At 32.9% G+C, this 14,982-nt stretch overlaps 1 protein-coding gene across 5 annotated transcripts in view; it reads right to left on the bottom strand.

The window, feature by feature from the left end:
* The window catches only part of Cnksr2 (connector enhancer of kinase suppressor of Ras 2), a 224,482-nt gene that overhangs the window by 168,231 nt on the left and 41,269 nt on the right, over positions 1–14,982 (bottom strand). The gene's annotated exons all lie outside the window — the stretch shown is intronic.

Genomic DNA, 14,982 nt, shown 5'->3' with positions numbered 1-14,982 from the left:
CCAAGATAGTACATGGAGACAGTACTGAAAGGGCAAGAACACATAAACTAATATGGACATTTCAAAGAGAGCACTAGAAATGGTAGTTCATATGAACTCTAATACTGGTTGTCTTTTGAAATGGATAGTTACAGGCTATTAATTAATTTAAAATACAAAAATTAATTACACAAATACAGTTCTGAAATCTTTTGAGGCAATGGATCCCGCAAAAAATAATCATGCTGTGATAGGAAGGCTGAGAAAAATCATCTATCAATGAATATGGTTAATTCTTCCATATCTTGTATGATAGTACTTTGTAATAGTCTATCCCATTTCACTCCAATAAGACCATAGAAAATGAAGTTCAAGTCAGCTGTAACCATTTTAGTTTTTCAGTTGAAAATAAAAGACTATTGTTTCAATAATGAGGTTGGTGGATAAGTGAAACCTTTAACATATGAAGATTATGGGGTACAGAGAAAAAGTATGTTGATTATTTAAAAAGTTATTTAGATCCCTAAAAATTCCTAATGATTTCAAATTTCCAAGATTTAATAGAAAGCCACCAATGACTAGAAAGTTAATTATATTGAGACCATAATTTCTGTAACTTTAATATCACTTTAGTCAGTCTGAGGAAGCAGTAAATTAATTTCTATCATGAACTATGCTTTTCATGTTGCATGTATCAAGTCAATTATTAATCTTTCCAATTAAACTTTCAATACTTTCAAAAAGGAACCTTATAAACAACTGCCTTGTAACTTTAATTTCTTTAGGTGCCCCATAGATTCTATGAGGTTAACTCACCTTACAAATATTTCATCACACTGACTCTCAATGTTCAATTTCTATAATAAATGTTTTACAGATGAGGTATAAAAATGTAACTTTCAAAAAAATCATTTGAAAATAAAATATGTAATTGCAAAACTCATAGTATATTTAGTTTCTTCACACTTCTATTTTGTACAAAAAGGATTGAGTTTCACAGCTTTAAAAACATTCTGAATGTGAATTTGAGTTTAACTTTAATGTGCAAGATCTCAGAAGATATTTATAATAAAAATAATTGAGCCTTTCTATGCATGGAAGTTTTCTCTCTTGCATAAAAGATAACAAGAAGTGTGCATTCATACAATGAAGGTAACATTTCTTTGTAATGCAAATCTTTTTAGCTTCTAGATGTTCAATTTATTTATAAAGACCATCTAACATATCCTAAGGAAAAGAAAATCTGTATGATATCTGTGAGGGAAATTTTCCCTGTGACAATTTTAATTAAATAGCACAAGAAAAAATAAACACCATACACTATCCTAAATAAAGATATACATTAAATATTACTTCCTCAAGATTTTCCACCTGATTGCAAGAAAACTGTTGTCGCAATTTATTCAAATAAATTCCTACTATTAGAATTAAAAAACTCATTAACTCATATATCTTTTATCTATTTAAATTGTATTTTTCCTGGGCAAAGTAAAATCATTTCTTTTTAGTAAATGCAGTATTTTAAATTTCTTAGGTATTTGATTAATATTCTAGATTGATGACAATAGAGATAATACCTAAATACTAATAAATTTAAACAGTGGTAGAAGCCCAAGTTTTAGGCTTAATTTGATATGCCTTCTAAGGAAATATTTGACACACCAGATGTCATTTAAGGTTTCTAAATACTAGCATTGAATGATCATAAGCTAGAATCTGATACTTTGGAAAAATTCAACAAGCCATTTATTCTCTCTCAACAGATGACATTTAAACATTTCTGAACAGGAACTGCCTTCTTAATAGGAGAAGTAAACTTTTTAGTGACTAAATTCCGTCATAGACACGAAATATGTTGTGGGCAATAAATTGTAAGTTGATGAACTATGTCTTATTTCCATATGAAAAAAACCACAGTTTACTATGTTCTATCGTACCTGTCATGATGACCAGGAGTATTATAGAGAATACTACCCTTTCACAGTTGGTTCTGAAGTGAAGAAATGATACAAGAGATCTAGCAACCAGGGTGGATGTAGATTGTGAGCACCAGTGTTGAAACCACTAACATTTTCAGGCTGCTACTGCAGCATAATATCTCTGATCTTGAGTAATATAGTCCCCAAATACAAGGGGAAAACAAGATAGATATGCATCTGAGTATACAACAAATGTAGCTTAATATAAAAACTATGCCATTCATTTTCTAGGGTATCTTTTCAAGAAATATGGGTGCAATTTTTCTCAGAGGTCCTATGTTGAACTTCACACTGTAACACATAATCAGTCTCAGGTTACTACCGCCTTCATCTAGAGCTACTCCTTTGTCATTTGTGTTCATTAACACTTTAATCTCATTTTTATAAGTTTGATTCAAGCTCTCTTTTTCTAATTACTTAATTCTGATCAGTTATTCAGACTGATACCATTAGGTATAATTTCAGTCAATTATTTTACTTCTTATGGCCTAAATACACCTAAATTCGCTATTTGATGTTGGCTGTCATTAAACCCCACCTAAAGTACTGTTATTAAAAATCACATCTTCATTTCTTATATCGGTATGAAAAATATGTTATGCAAACCATGTAAAGACTAATATGAAATTGATCCAGGGACAGTCTGATATATAACAAATGATTAAAATATTAGTAGTGCTCCTTGACTATCTAGCTAGTTCCTACCCGCCTGTTGATAACACATCAGAGTAGCACTGGTTCTCCTTTAATTACAAGAGTATAATAAAATATCTGATGCTACTCTTGGTCTTAATATGTGAAACTCTTTGTAATGAACAACAGTGAACGCAGAAACTAATGGATGCTCTAGGTTCTGAGATAAGTGTTGTTTGAATGCTTATCCCTAAACAGTACAACTATCCCATCCCAGCTACTGATCAGGAAGCATTCTGGAAGGAAGGACTGAAAGAATGTAATAGATGGAAGATGGGGAGAAGGCCTGCGAAATACTATCTTCCAGGCACGACACAGCGCATGCAATCATGATTTTATATCAGCAGCGGTTGCCTGCATTGGACCTACAAAAACTGGGTCTATCAACAGTCAATCATGGATTGGAGTGTGTCTCACTGGGCCCTAATCCTATCTTGTAAATGACTGGCTAAGGATGGATTCGGGGGAAGGGAACAAACTGTCTACAATTACGTACCCACTGATGAGCCTAGATGTTCTTATAGGTAGTTCCAGATTCATGATAACATAGATGATGCTAATTATACCCAACAAGTTACAAAATAAAACAAAAAGACATGAATAGCAAAAAGAGACTTCGAAGGAGGAAAGAGGTAAAATGGGGATTGTGGGGAAGGCTCTCAGAGAGGGTGAAAGTAATCAATGCATTATATGTATTTATGAAGCTGTCACACAATGAATTTAATACAAGTTATAGTAAAATAACACACTCAATGTTCAAAAGACCAAGTCTTTTAACATATTATTGACTGCTGAGAGAAATTGTGAGGGGTGCGTGCATGTGTGCGTGTGAGCGTGTGTATTTGAAACAGGGTCTCATAATGTAGCTTTGGCGAATATTGTACTTCATTGGGTAGACAATAGCCTTGAGCTTGCAGTGATTCTCTTGCCTTTACTTTCCAGGTGCTGAGATTACAGATGTGTGCCATAATACCTGGCAAATGAGTCACTTTTAGTTATGAATTCTAAATTCTTTTGGGCTTTCAGCTGATCAGGCTCTGAGCTGATATTCCTTATGGATAACTGAGTCTTAGGGTCCACACTTCTCAATACTTCCGCCTTCAATAAAGCCTGCATAATTTGCATGTTTAAAATGCTTCATCCACATTTGGTCAACACTGTTCTTGGCATATATCTTCTTCCCACCTCATATTCGTTCACTGCCAAGGTGTAAACAGAGCACAGTGATTATCTCAATTTGTTCTATATTAGAATTATTTGTGACATCATTTAATAAATATTAATGTCAAGTCCCATTATACAGTGGGACTTGATTTAATAGGTCTTGGGTGGTGGCCAAGCACCAATACTTAAAAAAGCTATTTGATTCTAGGATGAAGCTTAACTTGAGGAGTAATGAACACCTTGATTAAAGCCCTGAATAATGTCACTTATGTCATATCGCTAACTTTGAATTTAGTCGCCTTATAAAATTGACAGCAACCACATGTAAAAGTATTATGTGTGTAATTCTAGCATTTGCAAGTTTCAGGAAGGAAAATTATGAATTTTAGGGCAACATGGGCTAGCTACTGAGACCCTGTTTCAAAAAATGAGATAATGATATTCGATCTATCTTCTTAACTTAGTTTCTGGGGAAAAACTTGATAATGTTGTAAAAACACCATGCTAAACTCAAGAAAGAAATGTCATAGCCTCCAAAATCCTTTTCTTCCTAGTGACTGAGAACATATGTAGAATAAGACTTTCTCAGGAGACAGGATGGGAGTGAGGGAAGTACCTGAGCGGAAATAAGACTTTCTCAGGAGACAGGATGGGAGTGAGGGAAGTACCTGAGCGGAAATAAGACTTTCTCAGGAGACAGGATGGGAGTGAGGGAAGTACCTGAGCGGAAATAAGACTTTCTCAGGAGACAGGATGGGAGTGAGGGAAGTACCTGAGGGGAAATTTCATTCCTTGTACAAAGTACAGAAATTGAACATTTATGTTTGAAATTTACATGAAAAGAAAAGGAGCATGCACTGAGATAGTGAGCTGAGGAGAGAAATAGAAAACAGTAAGGCATGACAAAGGAAATTAATAGTTGTGGTGTTGATAAGTCCTGAGAAGCATCCCAAAAGACATTTTAAAAGCATTTGGAAAATATCAAAACCAATAAAGATATCTTTATTGATACTTTGCTCTCCCATCTAGTTTTTTTTTTTCTTAAAAAAAAACCACATACTATCTGTAGCATTGCATTATTCAGGAACATTATATTTCATATTTAAAGCTCACATTTCCAAGTTTAATATGATATCAAAATTGTTGTTTTTAAGCTACAAATGATTCTAAGTGATACTAGGAAATTTGGAGAGGGAAGAAGTAGATTGGATTATAATGGGACAAAAAATTCCCTATCTTTAAATTGAGTCTCTTCCTTGAACTTCTAGTCTTCTTCACAATAATTCCTATCTTGTTCATTTCCTCAAATCACTATGAATGATGCTGGTATTGTAAGCACTGTGTTAACCCTTCTCCCTAAAGGTACAAAGACTAAGGGGAAAAGGAATAGGAATAAGTCATGCTAGAATATGTGCAGCTAATTTATATGTGCCATAATCACAATATAAATGGACTGTAAACTTAGTATTTTCTGTTAGTTCTCTTTAAGGTCATTGTTAGTATCAGAGTAGTTAATAAATCTAACTTAGAATTTCTTTAACCTTCTTTTGGTGAATTTCTAGGGGGAAACATAAGCATTTTTTCAGCAAACATTTATGTGCCAAGTACTAGATATGCTGAGGCTGTCTGCTTTCACCAAATCTGTCATCAAAAAACTTTTAGAAATGCATTGCCATTACTTTTAGCTTAAAATTTCACAGAGTAGTTGCCATATGTTGCAAATGGTAGCACACCAGGGAATATCGTCTGAGGCTTATTTTATTCCCTATGAGGGTCAAGATCTATTAACATACTTTTCTACATCTGCTTCCTTACACCTAATATTTTGCACTGTTTCTTTCACATAACATAGGCATAATGGTAAAATCTAATTCTTAGGATTTTTTTTAGAAAATTATAAAAGCTTTTGAAAGTTGAATTATATAATAAAACATGCCACAAAAAAGTTCATGGGTTGAATGAAAATGAAAAAATGTAATAAGCAAAAATATTTGGAGAAAATGATATAGTGTATCATAAACTATATAACTTAGTAGATATGCTTTGGTGTATACTTAAATATGCGTATACACTAAAATGTCCATGATCAGGAGAATAAACTTAATAGTGAATATGAGCAGAATACAATATTATATTTAGTGAAATTAACTACAGCTATAAATCAAACAAAATTTAGAACATACCAAGTGAAAAAAGCGAGATGCTTGGTGATAATACTTTTCTATAGCTCAAAGGCATGCATCATTAAATGTGGTTAGTAAAGTATTATATATGACTCTTTAAAGACAAAAAATGACAAAACAAGAGATGGCAGGCAGATAAGATGCAGGAGAAACTCAATAATTAGAACATTATTTAGCACTCCAACTATTAGATTTATAAGATAGATTTATGTACTATTTATTATTACGTTCTATAGCAAACATGCTGCATATATTCTTTTGTACATATGGAATAGTATACAACATTACTATAATATAGTAAATAAAGCAGATGTTTGAGAAACAGTCCTTTGTAAATTCCCATCTAGTGCAGTATAAACAATCTATTGCTTCTGGTACAGATATTGCTGTAGTCTACACATTTAAAAGTGTTTTGGCAGGATGACTTTGAGAAACTTCTAGCAAGCAATAATTTATTCACTCGTTCTTTCATCCTGAGCCTTACGAAAATAAACAGCTCTTAATGATTATTTAAGATCATGAAACTTTCTTATGCATGTGTACTTTTATCTGATTATAACATTCTAATTACACACAGGTCTTTGGAAAGCATACAGTTGTACATATATTTAACATAATATCAACCTTGCAAATTCCACTTTTACATGTGTATCCAGATAAAATCTTCAAGTTATTTGACTACTGTCTCTAATACTTCTATTATCTGATTTTTGATCTATTATATTAGGATAAGCTAGGAAATCTGAAAATATTTCCTGCTTCTGAATTATTAAAGTAGTTGAAGAACACTTAAAGGATAAGTTGTAGGTGAAATGAATTAAAGATATTAGTTTAAATACGAGGGAAAAATAGAATCAACTGTTATACCATCTTCACTGGGTATGCTGAATTAATATAATTCATACTGGTTAAAAAATTATATATAAGCCTTGCCCTGGTTTTTGGTCTGAAATGCTCTAGTTTCAATCCCAAAAGCCCCGATTCAATTTTCGGGTCACCTAGAATGTCTGATTCAAGAAGGCTTAAGCACTAACCCTGAGCATGCAGTAAAAGTATTTAAAAGCTGTGTTTGAAATGACTACAAGACTACTCTGGCTCAACTTTTCATGCCTTAACCCTGCATGATCTAAAGAATAAGTATTCTGCTCATTCACACACAATGGAGGCCACCATTCTGCATCTCTACATAAATATAACTCAAGTTTGCTTTTACTACCATCTTTAAAAGACATATTTTGTATGACTATTATACACTGACCACTAAAATGGACATGTATTGAGTTGTACATGTTCACATGTAGGTGATTTATAAATGTAAGTGTGAGTGGCAAGTTCATATAAGACCAACATTAATTTCTGTATTATATTTAAATATGAATGGTAAGATATGTTTCAGAATACAAATTATATAAATGTATATTAAAATATAAAATGTCCTGAATAAAACCAAAACATATTTTATTTAATGTTTTTGAGACACGGTCTCACTCTGTAGCTCTGATTGTCTTGGAACCTACTATGTAGACCAGGCTGGCCCCGAAATCAGAGATTCACCTGCCTCTGATGGCATTAAAGGCATGTGATATTATACTCAGCTTTCAAATTATTTTTTAAATCACACATTTCAGAAAAGTTTTTATTCCATGACCATTCAACAGCAAAATGAAGCAGAGTATCAGTCTTCAGAACTTGTTCTGAACAAGAAGCTAGCTTAGTTTTGTTTCCAAAGTCCCTTGCTAATAATTCTAACAGCCATTTATTAAGATATTATGAAATATTCAAATGTTCACATAAAACCCTGCAATAATCTAACAAGGTAGTTAAAGGTAAACATTTACAGGTAAATAATAACAGACCTCTGAAGCAATTTATCTAAGTGTACACCATTTTTTGAAAAGCATATTCAGTACAAATAAACTCCAATCTTATTTCATGTCAAATCCTACCACAGTATTTAGGATAAAATATGGGAGAAAGTTAGAGAGAGTGTTCCTGAAGAAAGTAAAGGAATTGACATTCATATACATAGAATATGATAAAGTAGACTGACAGCCATTATTAATAAAAGTTTCCTTGAATAATCATTAAAAATTTAAAATCATTTCTAGGTTACATTTTTAAATAAATTCTACAATATTTTCCAACTGTTTATAAATTGTATGCTCTACAAATATAAATCACAAATTCTATTTTACTGCCATAAAATGTTATAATTTTCGTAAAAGTGTTTAGCTTGAGTAACTAAAATCTCAAAACTAAATAGATAAAAGTAGTTAAATTTTAGTGGGAATATTTAAGAGATGTATACTGAACCTGGTCATTTAAATTTTTACATTCAAAATCATAATTGTAGAATAGTTAATATAATATTTAATTTAATTTTATATAAAATGTATTATAAAGTTAAAATGTCTAAAAGCACAAATACATAATTTAAGAGAGATTGCTCAGCAAAATAAACCATTCTTCAGTATGGCTATTTAAAGTATATCAACAAAATAATACCTTTTTCTTTTCTTAAATATGTATTTATAATGAAGTAACATAACTATTCCATGTAAAAATGGAACAAAGTAAAAAAAAAGCTCAGAAAAACAATTTCAAGTAAAAGTATTTTTCCAAAAAATAAAATTTAAAAGGAAGTTTTCACTCTGAACTCTGAAATATGGGAGCAGGGAAGAAGTTATCCTAACCAAGGGAGCCATTTTAGGGTTGGCTAGAGTCTTGGCTCTAGAGGGGTTCCCAGGTGTCCAAGGGGATGTCCCCAACTAGTTCCATGGCCAGCAGAGGATAGGGAACCTGAAATGAACCTATCCTATAATCATACTGATGAATATCTTGCATATCGCCATAGAACCTTCATCTAGCGATGGATGGAGATAGAGCCAGAGACCCACACTGGAGCACCGGACTGAGCTCTCAAGGTCCTAATGAGGAGAAGGAGGGAGAAGATGAACAAGGAAGTCAGGACCACGAGGGGTGCACCCACCCACTGAGACAGTGGGGCCGATCTATTGGGAGCTCTCCAAGGCCAGCTGGACTGGGTCTGAAAAAGCATGGGATAAAACCGGACTCTCTTAATGTGGCGGACAATGAGAGCTGACGAGAGGCCAAGGAGAATGGCACAGGAACTTTCATCTGGCGATGGATCGAGAGAGAGACAGAGACCCAAATTGGAGCAATGGTCTGAGCTCTTAAGGTCCAAATGAGGAGCAGAAGGAGGGAGAACATGGGCAAGGAAGTCAGGACCACGAGGCGTGCGCCCACCCACTGTGACAGTGGAACTGATCTATTGGGAGCTCTCCAAGGCCAGCTGGTCTGGGACTGAATAAGCATGGGTTGAAACTGGACTCTCTGAACATGGCGGACAATGAAGGCTGATGAGAAGCCAAGGACAATGGCATTAGGTTTTGATCCTACTTCATGTTCTGGCTTTGTGGGAGCCTAGTCTGTTTGGATGTTCACCTTCCTGGACCTGGATGGAGGGCGGAGGACCTTGAACTTCCCACAGGGCAGGGAACCCTGACTGTTCTTAGGGGAGTGGGAAGGAAATGGGAGAAGGTGGAAATTTTTAATAAATAAATAAAATTAATTAATTAATTAAAAATGAATTTAACAATTGAAAATCTTATTTAAAAATGTTTTACAACACTCCAAACTATTCTCTCAGCATATAATTCTGACATAAGTGTAAATTTTGGCCAACTAAACTAACTAATGGTTTTTGTATATTTGGTTTTAAAATGAAAATGTTTTACTGCCTCTTAGCAGTCTCTGGTTACATTCTTCTTGGTTTTCACTTGATGTCTCTTGGCCATTTTAACTCCTATTTATTTTGATCCTTCTAATAACTTTGAGATAGAAGTGATAACTTCTGTTTACAAGTTGTAAAAACCATGAAATGAATTTTTCAGTGTGAACTGATCTTCAGCAGAGCTGGGTTACATCTCTCCTAACTTCCTTCATCCTTGTCCCTTATCCCAAGGAGTCTCAACCTCATCAAAGCTTTACCTTTCAAAGTGACACTTTACTGCTCATTTCTTAATTAGTGACAGTCTCAGTTTTTGTCTGAAGTAGAGAATATTAAAATGGTACAGTAGAATTATCTTAGGTTATGCTAATATTCACAAAGACAGGCAGCATGGCAATTATTTCAATGCTGACAAGAAATGCGTGGGTACCTGTCTCTTTTTTTTTTTTGATTCAATTGCTGATAGTGCTCTAAAAGAATTTTCAGTTCTTTGTGAGAATTCTTTCCAGTTAAGATTTTAAAACAAGTTTCCCCATTTTTTCTTGTGTTGTTATAATGAATTTTATGTAGGGAACAAAAGTGTTAGAGGAAAATACCCTTATAACTTCAAAAAAATCTCAACCTATCAAAACACAGAATAAGTAAAGATGATATAGATTAAATTAGACTAAGTAAATTCTTCCAAATGGAGATTTTCAAAAGAGATTTAAAGGGCTTTTCCTCTCTAATTTTAACATTATTCAAAATAGAAGTGTCCGACGTCAATAAGAACTTTGCACTTACTTCATTGGACCACCCCTTTGTGTTAAGAGAGGGAGAAAAACAATTTATGACAGTTTATTTTTAGATATTGATCATCTCATCTTGCTGCAAAGGGAATAAAAATAATTAAAGTGGAGTAAAATAATCATTTTAAGCACAGCACATTTCAAAGCACAAAACTGTTCATGTGAGATTTCCCAAAATCCTGGTAATAAACGCATGCCCTAGATATTTTTTAAAGTCTATACCTTACTTATTCAACTTGTCCTTTTAAGTGGTAGCTGAAGTTTAATTTCTATATTTAGTTATTTCATATAATCCAAATAAATATTTGGTTACTACACACACACACACACACACAATTCGTTGGAGGGTAACTATATGTAATTTATTTTAAAATATAACTTTAGTATTTGGTTATGATAGGTTCCATTGTCAAACTTAAACTAACATTCCTTCAGTGTGGAAAAAAGTCCTTCTTTTCTGGATAATTTAAATTCACTTTTTGGAAATTTGGAAAAAATAGAAAAGTAAAGTCTGCCTATAGATTCACTATCCAGAACCAAACAGTTAACTATTTTATTTCACAATTTTATCTATCAGTCCTCATTCCTTTTGGTACTTATGAGCAGAAATATAACACAGAGCTCAGAAATTAGATTGTATCATCTACAGTCAAAAAAAAATAATGCAGTAATTCAGAGAAAATTTCTGACTACAAATACACAAAATTCCTAAAAGATACATTTTGTTAGCATTAGGCATCTGTATAATGTTTCAGAACAGATTTTTATGCTAGCCTGTAATATAATTATGAGAATAATCACTTATTATTTATTTTTACTTTTATAGCACTGAGGTAGTATGTAGTGCCAGATGCAGAAAACAAGTGCTCGGTCACTAAGCTGTGTCAGCAGTTCAAATAATCACATTTTAACTATTTAAGAGAGATTTAAAGTGATGAATATCATTGAGGTTTTTAAAATATGAATAACAGAAACAGAGTGAAGGCTTTCTCACATGAGAGTTAATAAAAGAGTAACACAATTCTTCCTTTTTTTCCTTCCTTCCTTCATTTTTCTTTCTTTGCAAAAGACAAATGAACATATGGCAAGCACAGAGAATAATTCTGCTCATTCAATTATTTTTAACCAGCAGTATATACGAACTAAGAAAGACACTGTTTTTGTCTTCAAGGAGTTTATCATCTAATGACAATAAGATGATTGCTCTTCAAGGCTATAACTGCCCCAGAATGTATGTGATGCTCTGCACAGAATGATGAGGAACTCTACCTCTGCTCATACAACAGTGCATCAAAAAACATGCATCAAAAAGGGGATAAAAGAGAATACGACAAATAACTAGTCTAATCTTTTACAGAAAAAGGTAAATAATTGGATGCGAGAAAGTAAAAGACCAATAGCAAGGTGTTACACTTAATTTCAACAATAGCAGGAAACACATTACAATAAATATTCAATACTAAGAGAAGACACAGACACTTGTGGGAAATCAGAAAAGCGTCATGAACGAATTATCATTTCTCAAAGTCCTTAAAGTATAGGACATAATTTTAATCAGGCAGAGATGAAAGATATAGGGTATATTGTACAGAGGTATCATAAGATGAATAGCCAAACTAAGATGTTTTACTAAAGATAATTTATCTGTATGAGTTAGAGTTAATATACCTGGGAGTTCTTGAAGATAAAACCAGAGTTATGCTGAAATAGAATGTTAGCTCCTTTGAATCCCAAAGGAACAAGTTAGCAATGTATTTGTAAACAGAAAAATGGGCTTTGATTTGCAAAGACTAATTCAAAAGTGATAAGGTCTATATTTATAGACAGATTTAAAAAGGCTGTCACGACATTATTTACTAAGAGGAATTCACATTTAATGTTTCCTTTAAGGAACAACAGAAGTAGGTATAAATTAGAAATATGGAAAAGCAAGGAATAAACCAACAATGTAAGATTTTGTTCTAAAGATGACACATCAAACATGATATGTGATGGGAAAATGAAAATGAGGTAGAAGTAGTTATGACAAATGACATGAGCTACTGAATTGTAAAATATAGAAACTGGTAATATATGAGCAAAATGTCCTAAGAGGGCACACCATTATCTTCCAAACAGAGTATCCAGTGGGTGGAGGGTACAAAAAGTCCTGTGTTCCAAGTACATTTGAAGTAGTTTAGCAATTTTATGTTTGGTCAAGACAGTGTGTACTTAAAGTTCAGCCTGTAAAAGAACCTCTAGTCTACTTAATGTTTTCTGACCTCTAAGTAGCAAAACTTAAACCCATTACTACCTTATAATAAGATGCTCAAGGATAATCTGGAGCTAAAGAGCAAAGCTACTGAAAAGACCTATTGAGAATACTAACAAGTCTTTCAGGGCAATGTAAGAAAGGGGGATATTTTATGTAAAGTAACTGTCAATAGCAGACATTCATGCAATCTGGAGAAAAGCAAGAAATCAATGAATCACAGAATGTGTAAGCTAGCCATATCTGACATGCACTGCATTTCCATCACTGCATATCTCTGCAGAAAAATGTTAATTCACTAAAAATTATTTCCATATTCTTCTCAAAGTAATAGGTGAAGGTTAAGAACAAAGGTATGCTGTATAATCTGTGAATTCTAAACAGAGAAAACTATTTTTACCTCACTTTATATATAACTTTTGTTTAAAATCCCTTCATGTACTGCCTTCTCATTAAAAAACAATATTGATATATGTGAGTTAAGCAATGATTACTTGATGATCTCCAAGGTCATCAAGCACTGTAGTCTTGGTTTACAAAAACAACGAAGTGTTAGCCCACTACTCAATAAATACCAACCTTCATTTCACAAATATACTTGAAAGTATTTTCAACGTTGAAATAATAAAAATAGCAATAAGTATTAACTCCTTTAGTATAAAAATTAAAAATAAAAACAAACAATAAATTTAATTTTAATTTCACAGTATTAACAATTGTCATGTCAAAGCAAAAAAGATTGATTAAATAACAGATAATTTAATTACCACAAATTTTTACCAAGTAACAGTAAAGTGTTAATAATGTATTTTATTATTATGTGCACATACACTGTGTCAAAAAAAGGCATAGAGATAAAGTAACACTCTAGAAAGAACATTTTTAAGAAATGTTTCTGATTTTTTTTTTGTTCTTGTAAATCATCATTTGTTTTTATTGATTACCTGCTTGCATTCTAAAGAGAAAGAAAGGCCTGGAGTTTGGTGTGTTGAGAAATGAGAGGATCTGGAAGGAGTTAGGGAAGGGAAGCCATGATCAGAGTATATTGTATGAAAAAAATTCCAATAAAAATAAAAATAAATGTTTCTAATAAGCCATAACCACAGGAGACATTAGCTGTAAGTTATGTTATTGCTATTAGCTCTGTTCCCAAGAGCAATGCATGGCAATCAAAACCACCTAGAAAACCTTGCAAAAATGCAAGATCTTGGGCCTTACCTATAATAATACATTTGAAGTGAGGCCCAAGCATTTCAGTTTCTAACATCTTTTCGTGCTATCAAAACAGCAGTTGGTCACACTGGACTCCACCGCTCTGGAACACAGGTCAATAGCTATGGCTGAAATTTGGCTAATTTTATGAAACAATTTTTAATGGATTCTAAACACATTCATGTATTTATACCTTCTACTTTTTTGCCTTAAAATAAGAGAGATTATTGTGACAAATACAATCTAGCCTATAAAGTCTTAAATATGTACTACTTCTATATGGCCCTTTAGAAAAATATTTATTAATGTGTACTTTCAATATACCATGCTTTTCTATTTTCTAGTTGAAATTTTTAAAAAGTTATTTATCATTATCAAATATGAAGGGACACAGATTATTGGAGTACTTATAAGCTAATAAAATGTTTCCCATCACCCTTTTCCTCCTACTGGGTTGCCTCATTCAGCCTTGATGAGACTTTGTTCCTAGAGCATCCTGTTATGTCATGTTCAGTTGATATCCCTGGGAGGCCTGCTCTTTTCTGAAGGGAAATGGAGGAGCAGTGGCTCTGGAGAAGAGGGCAGGTGGAAGGGAAATGGGAGAAGTGATGGAGGGGAGCTGCATTCAGAATATATTGTATGAGAAAAGAATAAAGAAAAACGAAAATTAATAAAATGCAAAAAAATGTTTCCCATCATCATTTGACTAATGAAAGCTTTTCATTTCCATCATATCAATCTGATAAGTCTGATGTATACCATGATGAGGCATCACAATGTTACTAACTAGACCCTAAATGAAAATAATGAGAACATAAAATATGAGATAAATGATGCAAAAATAACTACATGATAGAAAAGTATATTGAAGCTAGTAAGTCTATATTAATAAAATTCCCTATTTTAAGAATTATAAACAATATAGCAATCTGAGAACTATGGCTGACAATCAAGGACAGGTGGCACAAGGATAAAGTAAATC

This window comes from Chionomys nivalis, chromosome X (assembly GCF_950005125.1).
Source record: "Chionomys nivalis chromosome X, mChiNiv1.1, whole genome shotgun sequence".
NCBI classification, from domain to species: Eukaryota; Metazoa; Chordata; class Mammalia; order Rodentia; family Cricetidae; genus Chionomys; species Chionomys nivalis.
This window is presented reverse-complemented; position numbering and strand designations above follow the sequence as displayed.